At 45.1% G+C, this 14,224-nt stretch overlaps 1 pseudogene; it reads right to left on the bottom strand.

Moving 5' to 3' along the window:
* LOC109393612 (mitochondrial import inner membrane translocase subunit TIM14 pseudogene) overlaps positions 1-14,224 on the bottom strand; it is a 40,507-nt pseudogene that overhangs the window by 444 nt on the left and 25,839 nt on the right.

The following is a 14,224-nucleotide window of genomic DNA, read 5'->3' as shown; positions in this document are numbered from 1 at the left end:
TTTTTAACTATAGCTCAGTTTTTGTTGAAAACTGGAGAAATTAAGGCTTCCAATATAATTTTGACTTTTAATATCACTTGGCAATCTTTTTACATGATCCTACTTGGGACTATCTACCTTTCCCCTCAACATGTATTTAAACATTTACCAATTGTATTAGTGTGCTAGCACTGCTATAACAAAGTACCACAGACTAAGTGGCTTAAACAACAGATATTTATTTCCTTACAGTTCTGGAGGTTAGACATCCAAGAGCAAGGTGTCAGCAGGGTTGATTTTTTTTTTTTGAGGCCTCTTTCCTTGGCTTGAAGATAGCTCTCTTCACATGGTCTTTCCTCTGTGCATATCTGTGTCCTAACTCCCCTTCTTATAAAGACACCAGACATATTGGATTAGGACCCATGCCCAATGACATAATTTAACCTTAGTTACCTCTTTAAAAATCCTGTCTTGAAATATAATCACACATTGATGTACTAGGGGTTAAGAGTTCACCATATGAATTTGAGGGAAGGAACAGAGTTCAGCCTATAATATGAATCTTTTCAAGCCCACTGCCTCACCACCTCACCCTCCATCTTCATAGAGGAGGCAGGAAAATAATCTGACAACTCCAACTCCTTGTCCCTCCCACTACTTTATGAATCTGTCTATGAGGGGTTCTCTCTTTCCCTCACTCTTTCACATCAGTGAAGGGTGTCCTTCCCCATTCCACCACCATCCAAGGTGGCTCCCACCTCTGCTCTAACTGGACTTCTAGACTCTTTGGGGTCCCTGAGCTTTCAGTTTTCCCCTTATTTGTTTTTCCAATTTCTCCAGTGGCAAAGTTAAGCCAGAACAATTGGTCTATCATATCTGGCCCCACAGATCTCAAACAGCCTGTGAAACCAGGAGAGGTCCTTTTTACGTTATTTTGTGTTTGGGATTCTGCTTTTGGATTTGGGCACCTTGCCTGGAGCCGGTGTTCCATGCAATTATTTCCTCCAGTGTCTGCAAGAGGGAGGAGGCTCACTTGATGGCTTCTCCCTCTTAGTGTCTATATTTCTCCACTCCCTTTGGAGATAGGAGCAGGTAGGGAGGCCATGTGGGACAGTTCTGTGAGTGCTGTCTCAGCCTTGGTTTGGGAGGCTGCTGGCAGAGTCACTCCTCTTCTTGAGTCAGGAGGACAAGTTTGTGAGCTCTCAGAACTGTTTTCTGACGTTTTGGCATCCTCGTTTCCAGAGCCACCAGTACTCCCTGCTCCCTTACAAAATTGCTTTCACTTTATGTCAAAAATAAGTCACTTGAAACTTGGAAATAGACAGAAGAGCTGGGAGAATATTTTCAGTGCAGTGTTGCAGTGTTAGGATTCACTTTCTATTATGTCTGAGCAAAGATTAATGTGTGGATCTTTATCTGTTAGAGATGCAAATAATTCTGTTAGAAGAGATGGTCCCAAAGGTTATGTTTTATTGTCCTCTTGGACATTAACCTGTTTTGTGTCTAACCCTAAAATTTTATTCTAACATTTCTTATAAATACCCAGCTTCTCAAATGTTCTTTGAATTGGTCATAACACCTGATTGGTTCTCTCATTAATTAATGAGTTGAGTAACATTTTGACACTTGTTCATTATTTATTTGTATGAGAGTCACAATATTGTTTTTTGAAAAATCATATTTTAACACTGATTTACTGTGTGCAGGAGTAAACAAAAAGAGAGGCTATTAGACTTCGCCGTAGAACCATTTTTATTAATTATGCTGCTGAACTTCTTTCCATTATTTGTTTACCTTTCACGTAAGAATTATTTAAATTATCTCTTTTGTAAAGATAAAGCTTCTCAATAACCCTTTATCATTCTGTAGCTGCCATATAATACTCTTTCTCTTTAACAAAATGTTTTTAAAAAGCTGTCTAAAAAGTTGTCTCAGACCAAATGTTTAAGGCAAGACATGAAAAATATCGAGTATGTAAAGTTAATGTTAAAAGAGTGTGAAAGTTTCATGCCTATTTGAGGTAATTACAATGACAAGAAAGTTCTTTATGCTTTCCTACTGACTTAACTTTCCCGCAAAGTTGTGACCTCTGCTGGGCACTTTCCGAATCTCCACTGACTCTTTACCTCAACCAGCTTTTCTAGCTCTCAAAGTAAGTGAAAGCTTCCAGTGCAACGCCTCTACACAGACTTTCTCTTGCATCACCATAGGAACAAGACTCTCACTGTGGAAAAAAATCCCATTATCATGAGGAAAACAACTGTAAAATATGGACTAATGAGTTGAACAGCAAACATAGTAGGACTTGTAGTAGAAAGGAACTGAGTGACAGCAAAGGCAGTTGGAGGAAGGAGATAGGATATATTTCTGAGCTCAGATGGGAGAGACAAAATGTAGAGTCTAATTCTTGTTCTATATGCCTGAGTTCTTACATGCCACAGTACCTGGCTGGAGGTTCCCACTGTGGTGATGGAACAGCAATGGTAACAAGCAGAGTACTTATGACCTTGAGTTGCTTCTACATATCATTTTAGGAAATCCAGCAAAAATGACATGTGAGGGCCGGCCAAGTGGCGCGATGGTTAAGAACTGGCTTGGGACACCAGAGGGCCCCAGTTCGGATCCCACATATGAGGGCCAGTGACACTGCCCTCTACAGCTAAAATGCTGAACAACAGCTCAACCTGGAGCTGGGCTGCCATGAGTCGCCGGTGCCGGTGACAGCGTAGGCTGCAGCCCCTGTGGCAGTGGGTTGCCATGGGCTACCGTGTGTAGCCAGCAGCCTGCAGGAGCGGCTAGAAGCTGCAGTGAGCGGCCGTCCAGAAGCCGGCGACTGATCTGCCTCGCCTGGGAAGAGCACAATGATGGTGCCAACTTGGGCCAGTGAAGCAACATCCTCCACAACTAGACTGAAGAACAAAACAACAGCAACTTGTCTGTTCCCCTTCCCCCAATTCCCCAGCACTGTTCCCATCCCTCCAATTCCCCAATAAAAATCTTAAAAAAAAATGACATGTGAGATTTAATTAGTGTTATGGATTGAATGATTGTGTTCCTCCAAAATTCATATCTTGAAATCTAACCCCCAATGTGATGGTTATTTGGAGGTGGGCCTTTGGGAGATGTTGTCATGGGGGTGGGGGAGGGGGTTGTGGGGGAGCTTTCAGCGGTGAGATGCCCAGAGTAAAGAAAGCACATGGAGCTGACATGAGGAGGAACCAGCGTCTTTAATCAGCAATAGCAACCGTTATATAGAGGTTTTTGGGGGAGGAGAACGCATGGGAGTGCACTCCCACAAATGCAAGTCTTAAAGAGCTTATGTAACTGGAGCCCGGCACCTGCACAGCAGGCTCCAGAGTCAAGGTCTGTACGTCTGGGGTCATCAGCCTGCACATATCTGGACAGCCCGGGCTTCATGACCAGGGCTGCTGCTCGTGTGCTCCTGAACATGCCCGGGCCCTGTCAGGAGGTAATTAGGTCATGAGGGTGGAGCCCCCATGATGGGATTAGTTCCCTCTAAGAGAGATCAGAAAGCTAGTTCACTCTCTTTCCACCCTGTGTGGATACAATGAGAAGTCAGTCTGCAACCCCAAAGAGGGTTTTCACCAGAACTTGACTATGTTGGCACCCTGGTCCCAGACTTTCAGCCTCTAGAAATGTGAGAAATAAATTTCTGTTGTTTATAAGACACCCAGTCTATGGTACTTTGTTAGAGCAGCCCAAACAAAGAGTTAGTATGAATTGATAAGAAAAATACTAATGCCTAAGTAGTTAGATGGGCAAAGTTATGAAAAACAGTGCATAACAAGGAAATCTAACTGATCAATAAACATATGACAAAGTTCAACTGAATTAGTAACCAAGGATCTATAAATAAAAACAACAATGCCTTACTATTTTTGCTCATCAAAATGACAAAGATTTTTAAGGCACAATACTTACAATGGTGATGAGAGGTGAGATGAGTGACGAGACACGTAAAGAGTTAACAGGACCAGGCTTGTGAGCTGGCAGGATGGGACAGGCAAAGAGTTAGCAGGAGCACACTTGTAAGCTAGCAGGAACGAGCTAAACATTAACCGCTTGGCTCTGACTCTCCTGGCTAGCACTGCACCTGCAGCCTGACAAGCATCTTACATCCATCATAGGTGAGAACAGAACTGTTCCCAATCACAACAGCAACCCCCTGCAAGCTGACATCCATCATAGTTGGGAACAGGATAGTTCTCAGGAGAGACAATTGTAATAGCAGCTCTGGCATGCTGATAAGCACCCGACATCCTGCATGGAAAAATATAAAACCCCAGCATTCCTTCTCATCAGCGCAACTGTCCCTGTTGGGCTCTGCCCTGGCACAGCTCTGTTTGCCAGTAACTCTTTCTTACCCCTCTGTCTCGGCAGCTGTCCCTATCGGGCTCTGCCCTGACAAAACTTCCCTTTGCCAGAACTCTCTCTCTCTCTCTGCCTGACTTTCAATAAAGCTTCCTTGCTCTCCCACTTTGTGAATTGTTTTCACGTTCTCCTAACAAGTGGGGTTTAATTCTACACCAATACAATGAGTACATTCATACATTTTTGGTAGAAGTGGAAACTACAACTTTTCAGAAAATCAATTTGGCACTATGAATTAAGAACTTCATTTAACCCAGGATTTCCACTTATAAGATCTATACTGGGAGGCAGCCAGGTGGCTTGGTTGGTAAGAGCGTGTGCTCTGAGCAACAGGGTTGCCGGTTTGACTCCCACATGGGCCAGTGAGCTGCACCCTCCGTAACTAGATTGAAGACAGCAACTTAAGCTGAGCTGCTGCTGAGCTGCCAGTGGGTGGCCGGATGGCTCAGTTGGTTAGAGCGTATGTTCTTAACAACAAATTTGCCGGTTTGACTCGGCATGGAATGGTGGACTGTGCCCCCTGCAAGTAGATTGAAAAACAGCAACTGGACTTGGATCTGAGCTGTGCCTTCCACAACTAAGACTGAAGGACAACAACTTGACTTGGAGCTGATGGGTCCTGGAAAAAATACATTGTTCCCCCAAAACACACATTGTTCCCCAATAAAGTTAAAAAAAATTTGTTTGAAGGAATACAATGTCAACTTACTAAAGAAATAATTTATGAAATATTGAGTGAGTGTAAAATTATTTATAAAATATTGGAAATAGCATAAATGCCCCCAAATAAGAAAATTGTTAATTATGTGTATCCTGCCAATCTCCCCTTGCTCATTTCACTTCAATCATATTTTCCTCTGTGCTGTTACCTGAGTGGGCGAGACTTTCTTTGCATTAGGACAATTGGACTTACTCTTTTCTCTCCTTGGAATACTCTCTCCCTAAATACCTGCATGGTCTGCAATCTTACCTCATCCAAGTCTTTATTCAAATGTCACCTTCTTAGTGACACCTTTTTAAAAATTGCACCCCTCTACCGTATTTTCTTGGCTTCATTTTTCTTCCTAGCTCTTATCACCGTCTAACATTCTATGCAGGACCTCAATTACAAGTCAATCTATCTACAAAGTTCATCATTGTCTAGTTGCCTTGATAAAAGTTTTAAATTTTAAAGCCCAATTAAATTCTTCATTTCATTGCACTGCGAATTATTGCATGTTTCTAAAAATAAGACTGAAAGAAGGATCTTTGAGTCAAATCAAGATTTAAAACAGTAGAGACTCAAAATGTGAAACTGGCTAAGTGAGAAGCCCTCTTTCTTTATTATATGATAGTGATGTAGCTGGTTAAACCCTTCCTACTGCAGCTGTCTCAGACCAAATGTCTGTTGAAGCTGGAGCTTTAGGAAATGTGATAGAAAAATACCAGAATGTTAGAAAAATATCGTCTGTTTCTTGAGGCTGTTGGTAAAGTCTTGCAAAACAGAGACAAGCTTTGAGCTGAGCTGACCTGGCTGAAAGCAGAAACAGGACAGCATACTGCATTTGTAGGGGCCTTAATCACGACTCCCTTCACCATGAGGTCTAGGGATTGACACTCCTAGAGCCATGCCATGCATGACAGTGGCAGCGCTTCAGGGGGAGGGGCTGAGCGTGATGGGCACTCTGTGCCATGTGGAAGGACCTGGAGTGGCTGGTGGCTATGGTGAGGGGGCCGATATAAGAACACACAAACCCAGCCCAGGGGAGAAGGAGTTCTAAGTCAAAATGCTTCTTTCCTTAACAAATTTTGGATATCTTTTATGTGTCAGATATATGCTAATGCCCTAACACATTACTATGTGAGGCACTCAATGTTGTTATAACACCTTTATGCTGGGAAACAGACCTAGGGAGGTTAAGCGGCAGGGATAATTTTGCATTGAGGTCTGCCCGACTCCAAACCCACATTCTTAACCATTTAATTCTGGGCCTGGCAGGACCCTGCAGGGAACAGATGCCCCGAAATTCAGTGAGGCTAGGACAATGCCCGTAGCAGGGGCAGTCCTATGGACTGGAGCAGGGGACATGCCCAGTTGGGGAGTTCATTATGGTCACTGTGGGAGTAAGCACTGTTCAAGGAGCTCTCCAGGAAAAGATCATTTTTGAAGAGAGTCTTGAAGGGGAGTGGGAATCTGCCGGATATGTTTTCCAGAGAAGAGACTCCAAGTATACGGGACTTAAAGAGTGAAGATTCCCAGAAATGAGGGAGCACTAAGAAGAGGGTTCTTGCCTGGAAGTTTAAAGGAAAAAGAAGGAGCAAGCCCAGCAGGGCTGGAAGCCATGAGCTCAGGTGAAGCACAGGCTTGTGACTTAGGCCACTGTCCAGTTTGCTCCCAGTGTGTCTTAGGGTGAGAGAATCAAGCATGCGGCCCCAGTGAAGCCAGCAGGAAATGTTGCTCAGTGTTCCAGGACCCACATGGCAGAGATCTCTGATCAGCCAAGCCCTCCCAGATGACTGTGAAGAAAAGGAGGAGGTTTCTGGTACACAGCTTCATCTCTTCCTCACTCTCTGTGCTGCCTCCATCTTCCCCCGACCCCCAGAGCCTAGAGTATTGTGGGTACGTTGACTTCCTAATGTGCAACACTGTGGTCAATCCCCTGGCAGGAGCACCTCAGGGGCCAATGAGCAGGTGTAGGACAAGGTGAGGCCTCAGGAGCATGAGGTCCTCTCAGTCTCTCATCTCTCCTCACATACCTGAGTGCGTTCCCAGCTGACAGAAGGGAACTCCATCCAGGCCCACCATCCCAGCTGGAATCCACCAGGCATTACAGGGGCTCCTGCTGCCACTGCTAACCTGAGGACCCCTCTTAGGAAATCCAGCCCAATCCTGAGCCTTCCCCTCTTCGCTGTGGGTCCTATGATCAAGGTGAGCCATTCCTTGCTGATGGAGTGTTCTTCTGTTGACCACCCCCTGACCACCTTCCCTCCTTGGAGACCCTGCCCCACTTTATCTGTTCGGTTTTCACATTTCCTGGCCTTCCCAGCCCAGCTCTGCACCTTTCCTCCCCTGCCCAGCCTCCAACTTTTATAGGACACTCAAATTTCAACATCTGCCTCTGAACAGTGCCCCACATACCACTGGGGTTGACAGCGCCATACAAATTTTCACCTCTGCTCATTAACGCAGACGCTAATATACCAGCTTTCCTAACATCCTTTCCCCGATACTATTTTCCCTGACCTGCTTTTCTGGAGGGTAATGTGCCCTGCCGAGAGTCTGTGCAGTGAAGGACAGTAAGGGGGTCCGTAAGCCAAGTATTCCTGGTTCACAGAGTATATCCCTCAGATCCCTTCTCCTCTATGACTCTGGGCCACACTCTGGGAGAAGAGCAGTGCAGACCGCCAGCTCCTCCCCACAGCACTTCAGGTAAACCGAGGACCTTACAGCTCCCCTTCCCCTCCTTGCTCTGATTTCAGATCCTGAATGTCACTGTGAAGGCCCCAGCCCTCCTGCTGAGCCAAGCTGCTGCCCCACATAGAGAAGAGGGTGAGGGCCAAGAGGGCTATGGAGTCGGGGTGACTCTGTCTTGTTCTCCTCTATATCAATGGGACAACTCGGGGAAGGGGTTTCAAAGTAGAATATCCCAAGGAGGGCAGGTAGGAGTGTGCTCTTGATGCCAGGATCTCTCTCCTGTTACCTCCTGAACCATATGTTCAGGTCACTTGTTCCCCAGGGGATGTGACCAACCCAGTGAAAGGAAACATTTGGAAGAAATGTGGCCAGCAGATTTTAAAACCACAGAGGAGCTTCGATCACCTCTGATATGCTCTGTGCTCGAGAATGTCAGGGTAACTACAAGGGGTGGGGCAAGGTGTTGTAACCCAGAGTTCCTAACTCCTCCGAAGAGGCCAGAGGAAGCTCCCTCAGTTCTTCCCCTGCCTGCCTCTGGAGCCTGTCATTGCAGAGTTTCTCCCCGCTTTTGCTCTTCTTCCGTCTGAGTCAGCAACCGGTTCCTGCTCCTGCTCTAGAGTTAGATTTGGAAATCAGGTGACGCTAAATGCATTTCCCTGCCAAGGGAGTGGCCATCCCCGGGGCTGGTGACCGCTGCTTCAACAACACACTGATGGCTCCACAGTCTGTTCTTCAGAGATCAAGCTGCTGATTGGCTCTGCCCATGTGACCGGTTCCAGTGGATCCTGGGGTTTTCCAACAGGGGAGGCTGTGTCAGCACCCTCTCAGCTCCAACCTCCCCAAAGAATTCACTTTTCCTCAGAGACCCTGGAGCCAGCCCCACTTTCCCCTCTTTTCCTTATGATTGAGTTCTGTCTCCTCATCACTTGGAGAAGCGCATTTTTTGGAATCACCTGGCTTCTGGGTTGTGCTCACTTTCCACCTCGTCACACCTGTCTGTCTCCTTGCAGGGGAGACTCTGTCATGCTGATTGCTGCTGCTCAAACAGTGGGTAGGGAGCTTCGGAATGAGGCAGTGAAGTGGATGCCAGGGTGTGGGGAAGTGGATATTAATCCCGTGTGATAATAAAATCCAAGTACACAGCATTGTACGCCTGCCCTGTCCACATTAAAAATTACACTCATTGCCATTGTCTCATTCAGTCCCCACAACCCCAGGTACCCAGGTACCCAGTCCAGGGACAAGTGGGAGCTGAAATCAGCCTATGCTCTGCTTGTCAAGTCATGTGCCTTGGCGTGGTACTAATATTCTCCTGAGAAAGGAGGCGGCTTTAACATTTGCATTCACCAAGCCAGGCACCAGTGGGGCTGTATCAGTTCAACAGGGAATTCTTTTTAAAATTCACACCAGGGGGCAGTACAGGCTATCAGCATCCCTACATGACATTCCTGTGACTATTATTACCAAACAGAGTTGATAAAAACTCCATATAGCAGATGAAGCAAGTGAAACCTAGAGATCTTAACTGATTGGCCCAAGGTCAACTGGTTCACGGTACAGCGGGGGTCTGGCCTTGAGTCTCATCAGTCCCGTTCCCTGACCTTACACCTAAGCTCTTCTCTGTAAGTCAAAGATAGGGTAAGATAACCTCTTCCTTCCTGGCTTTCCTTTAAGCCCAGCTCCATCCTGCTCAAGATCAGATTTTGTTCCTTGGTAATTCCCAGGGGTGGAGTGAGAGAAATGTCTGAAATGCTTAAGAGCAAGCATGTTCATCCTCCATAGCCCTGGAGGTCTAGCAAGAGTCCATCCTCTCACCTGCGGTGGACTTTTTCTGTTTCGTTTCCCTTCTCCAGTGCTGGGGGCCTCCACTACCAACAAAACTGCCTGCTGGGACTTACCACGTCCTTGACTGTGGAGCAGACACCAAAGGGCCTCTGTGTGAACTGCCTGTGCCAGGACGCGTCAAGGCTGACTTCAGCCAAGTGGTGAGATTCAGCAGCTCCTGGCTGCTCCCATGCCAACCGCCTGTGCTTTCCGCAGCCCAGCCAAGCCACCTCTGAGCCCTGCACATTCAGGCCTCTCAATCTGAGGCCCAGGCCTGCAGCCTCTGAGACCAGCAGCCTCTCATTTCTTTGCTGCAGAATCAGGGCCCCGTCCTCTGTGGGGACAGTCCAATGGATCCCCCAGCCCCAGCACGGAGCAGGGTCAACTTCCCACAAAGACACAAATCTGCCAAGCACAGCCTCTTTTGCCCCTTCACAATCTTATCTAGCACTGAAGTTCTGAATTTTTTTAGGTTGTAATCTGGCCCTGCATAATTCTTTTAAAAATTTCTATGGATGGCAGTGGTAGGTAGTGCCCCCAGAGGAGACAGGATTCTGACTGCATCCTCACTTATCGGCCCTTCCTCTCATCGAGTCTGGGCAGGAGAAGCTCCACCATAACCCTTGAGGGGCCTGGAAGGTAGCATTCAGGGGTGAAGGTGTGCTGGGCCCTCCAGCCAGGTCACCACGGCCAGAGGTCAGAGTTCATTCGTGCGTAGGCTGACACCTCAGTTCTATCCTCGCTTCCGTGCAGAGAAGGGAGGTCAGAGGACTGTGTGGGACTCAGGTCTTTCCTGTGCTCTCCACACCCAGCTACCTCACAAGGAGAACATCATGGCAGCTGCTTCTCCTTGAGGCTCTGATTTCCACCACCAGGGCTGGGGGTTGCCATTCTGGGTGTAGATACCACATTTTACCCTGGGAACCAGATGGTGATGGGATAGGAAAATGAAGGCCAGACCCTTAGGAGATGTCACAAGTTCCAGGTGCTAGTTGACAGAACTCTAAGATTTAGTGTGGAGCGTGACAGGTGATGGGACAGAGTTGCTGCTGAACAGGTGCTGAGCTGAAATCTGTGTTTGATCTTTTTTTTTTTTACTTGCAATAAACTTGCTTTGAAACTCATAACCTCGGCTTCCTTGTGAAGAAGGCAAATGTGAAGGGCCGGCCGAGTGGCTCAGCTGGTTAAGAGCTCGCTCAAGAGTTTGAGCTCTGAGCAACAGCCGTTCGATTCCCGGCCTGAGCTGAGCAGCCGCTGAGCTGCCAACAGGTGGCAGGATGGCTCAGCTTAAAAAAAAAAAAAAAAAGAAGGCAAATGTGAGCAAACACTTTGCCTACAAACACCATCCCTCCATCAGTGGCCCATTCCCTTCCACTATCCCTATCCTCAGGAGAGCCTTCCTCCACATTTGCCACCAGTACTTGAGCATCCTGAGAGGCAGGGAAAGAGAAAGTCTTTGCCTTGGGAGATAGGGAGGTGGTGATTAAAGGTCATGCCCGTTCACCCAGGAGCATGGCCAAGAGCTGGTCCTTCTAAGGCCAGTAGCTCTAAGAGGAGCTTCATCCAGTTGTCTCCTTCCCCACCTTGGGACCATGAAAATAATTCTGCATTAAAAATGGATGATATAGGGGGCCGGCCGAGTGGCGCATTGGTTAAGAGCTGGCTTGGGACGCCCGAGGGCCCCGGTTCGGGCCAGTGACACTGCCCTCCACAGCTAAGATGCTGAACAACAGCTCAACCTGGAGCTGGGCTGCCATGAGTTGCTGGTGACGGCATAGGCTGCAGCCNAACTAGACTGAAGAACAAAAACGACAGCAACTTGTCTGTTCCCCTTCCCCCAATTTCCCAGCACTGTTCCCATCCCCCCAATTCCCCAATAAAAAAAATCTTAAAAAAAAAACAACAGAACAGTAAAAAAAAATTAAGTTTATGAAAATTAATTTTTTTGGAAATGAAATTGATTAAAGATGATATAAAGGTTTCAATAATAAAACTATCAATATTTGATTAAATAAAGCTGTAAAATAGACATTAGAAATATAAGAAAATTTTCATTGCTGTATTCTCTTTCATCTTATGGAGAACTGAACCAAGTACAACAAGATTATTTTTTATTCTCATTGATCTATCATAGACCTTTTTTTATGACTCCGTGGACAGAAACTGATTATATAACAAGATGCATATCCTTGGCTATTAATATTTCTGCAAAGTTATATGCTTACTTAATACTATTTTGAGGGTCAGGAAGCAGACATGTATAAAGCTTACAATTGGGTAACATTAACCAGAGATGGTTAATCTTGATATAAACTATTTAAACATCATTGGATTATGCTCACCAGGCCTTTGGTGTTCTTGATAAGTATTTCCAAGAACTCTGGTTTAGTTTAGTGTAATGGTGAAAGTGAATATTAAGGCTGGAATAGACCTTTCTTATGCATCATTATTAGGTACTCATTTTCTCATTTGTGTTAGTACTGAGGTCACTGGAAAAACAATATCATTCATAGTATTGTTTTGGTTTTTTTTAAAGATTTTTATTGGGGAATTGGGGGGACGGGAACAGAAAAGTTGCTGTCGTTTTGTTCTTCAGTCTAGTTGTGGAGGATGTTGCTTCACTGGCCCAAGTTGGCACCATCATTGTGCTCTTCCTGGGCCAGGCACATCAGTCATTGGCCTCTGGACGGCCGCTCACTGCGGCTGCTGGCTGCTCACGCTGGCTGCTGGCTACACACGGTAGCCCATGGCAACCCACTGCCACAGGGNTGTGCCTTGCCCAGGAAGAGCACAATGATGGTGCCAACTTGGGCCAGTGAAGCAACGTTCTCCACAACTAGACTGAAGAACAAAAGGATAACAACTTGTCTGTTCCCCTTCCCCCAATTCCCCAATAAAAATCTTTAAAAAATATAAAATAAATAAGTGTATATGTTAGAGGCAGTTGGTATAGCACAAAGGTCAGTGGTTTAGACTCAACGAATAGTGACCTTGAGCTAGTTATTGAATTTCTTTGTGCCTCCTTCTTTTACTCTATGAAATGAAAAACTGGGCTAAGTAATTTCTAAGGAAACACAGTTGCACTTGTTAAAACTTTCAAGCCAATCAGACATTGAAGACAGGCTTGTGCCCTTCAACAAGCTTTGAGCATGGGAAGGTGACTTGGGGACAGATGAGGGAATGGGGACAACTTCATCAAAGAACAGTCTAATCTCAGGTGATACTATAGAACACTGAATTATAAGGACTCACTGAATTCTGATTTTCACTTTGGGATGGCACTTGGTTTGTATTTGAGCATACTTTTGCTGTGCTGTCTCTTCCATTCATTGCTGGTAAAGATGGCAGTGGAAAACACAAGCAAATTAAGGCTTTCTGAGCTTGATCTATTCCCGTTTCATCCCCCATCCCACTTTCCAGGTTCTCTCACCTTCACCCACTCCCCAGAAGACCTTTGTTACCACTGTAATTTCCACTGTTGATTGTTACAAACTCAGTTATATGACATAGTCACCTTCAAAGATTATCTTAAAGTAGTACAGCAAAATTCCTCGGGAATGGGGGGAAAGTGCTCCCATAAATGCCAGTAATAATCTAGGAAAAGCTAAAGTTTTGCTTTTGGTTTAGTTTTTTAAATTATCCTTCATCTTCCTGGTTCTAGAACAGTTCCCTTAGGTCAACATAGGTGACACCTGATAATCTCTGAGTCTCTAGACAGGAGGGAGCAAGCCTTGGACTGATGTGGTAAATGAGCTTCTAATACATGGCCCACATCTCTTGTGTCCCTTCAATTTCAAACTTTAACTGTGGGTCTCGAGAAGAAAGTACAATGAGTATATAAGGGCAAGACACAAATGACTAAGACCCACTTTTTATGATTAGGAGAAAATTAAATGTTCTAATTAAGAATAAGATGACAAAATAATTTTCCCATCAAATCAGTTACCTAGCTGTTGTGGAAAGTAGCGGGAAAGTAATGAAAGGGTATGTAAAAGCCTCTTAGGGAGTTGGAAGTCCATTTAAAAATGAGTGACTATGAATAACTTAGTGGCAAGTGAGGACCTCAAAATTAGAAATACATGAAGAATAACTTAGCTAACTTTCTTAGATAAAAATAACTTGTTATTTACGTTCAAAGTATTTTGAAGGGATAGAAATGTAGAAATACCACCTAAGAACATGTCCATAGGAAAGTCGTGGGAATTGGAAATCCAAGGCTCTACAATCAATTGAGTTCAAGTTATTTTATTTTTTCTATGCTTCCAAGGAGAGGATCTTAAATAAGAAAGAGAAGCTTAGTGGATTTGGGGTTTTGCAAAAAATGGACAGATTTATGTGTTGGGAGCATCAGTAAATGCAAGGTAAATAGGACTATAAAGGGCTGGTACACCCCCTGATGGCATACTTTTCTTTGAAAGAATTTCTAATATGACTCTAACTAATGGAAAAACATATATCATTGACAATGTCCTCAAGAAGATCCCTACAACAAATATATATCTGTTTCATAACCTCCAGTCTGCCGATTGATCACAAAAAAAAAGCCAGACCTGAAGCCTAGACATAGAAAAGACATATACTAACTAAAGACATTTGTCAAACAACTCTGATAAAGAGAAAAAATAGGTAGAATAG

This window comes from Hipposideros armiger, unplaced genomic scaffold (genome assembly GCF_001890085.2).
Source record: "Hipposideros armiger isolate ML-2016 unplaced genomic scaffold, ASM189008v1 scaffold_385, whole genome shotgun sequence".
Lineage (NCBI taxonomy): Eukaryota > Metazoa > Chordata > Mammalia > Chiroptera > Hipposideridae > Hipposideros > Hipposideros armiger.
Note: the sequence above shows the minus strand (reverse complement) of the source record. Positions and strands in the feature narration are given on the sequence as shown.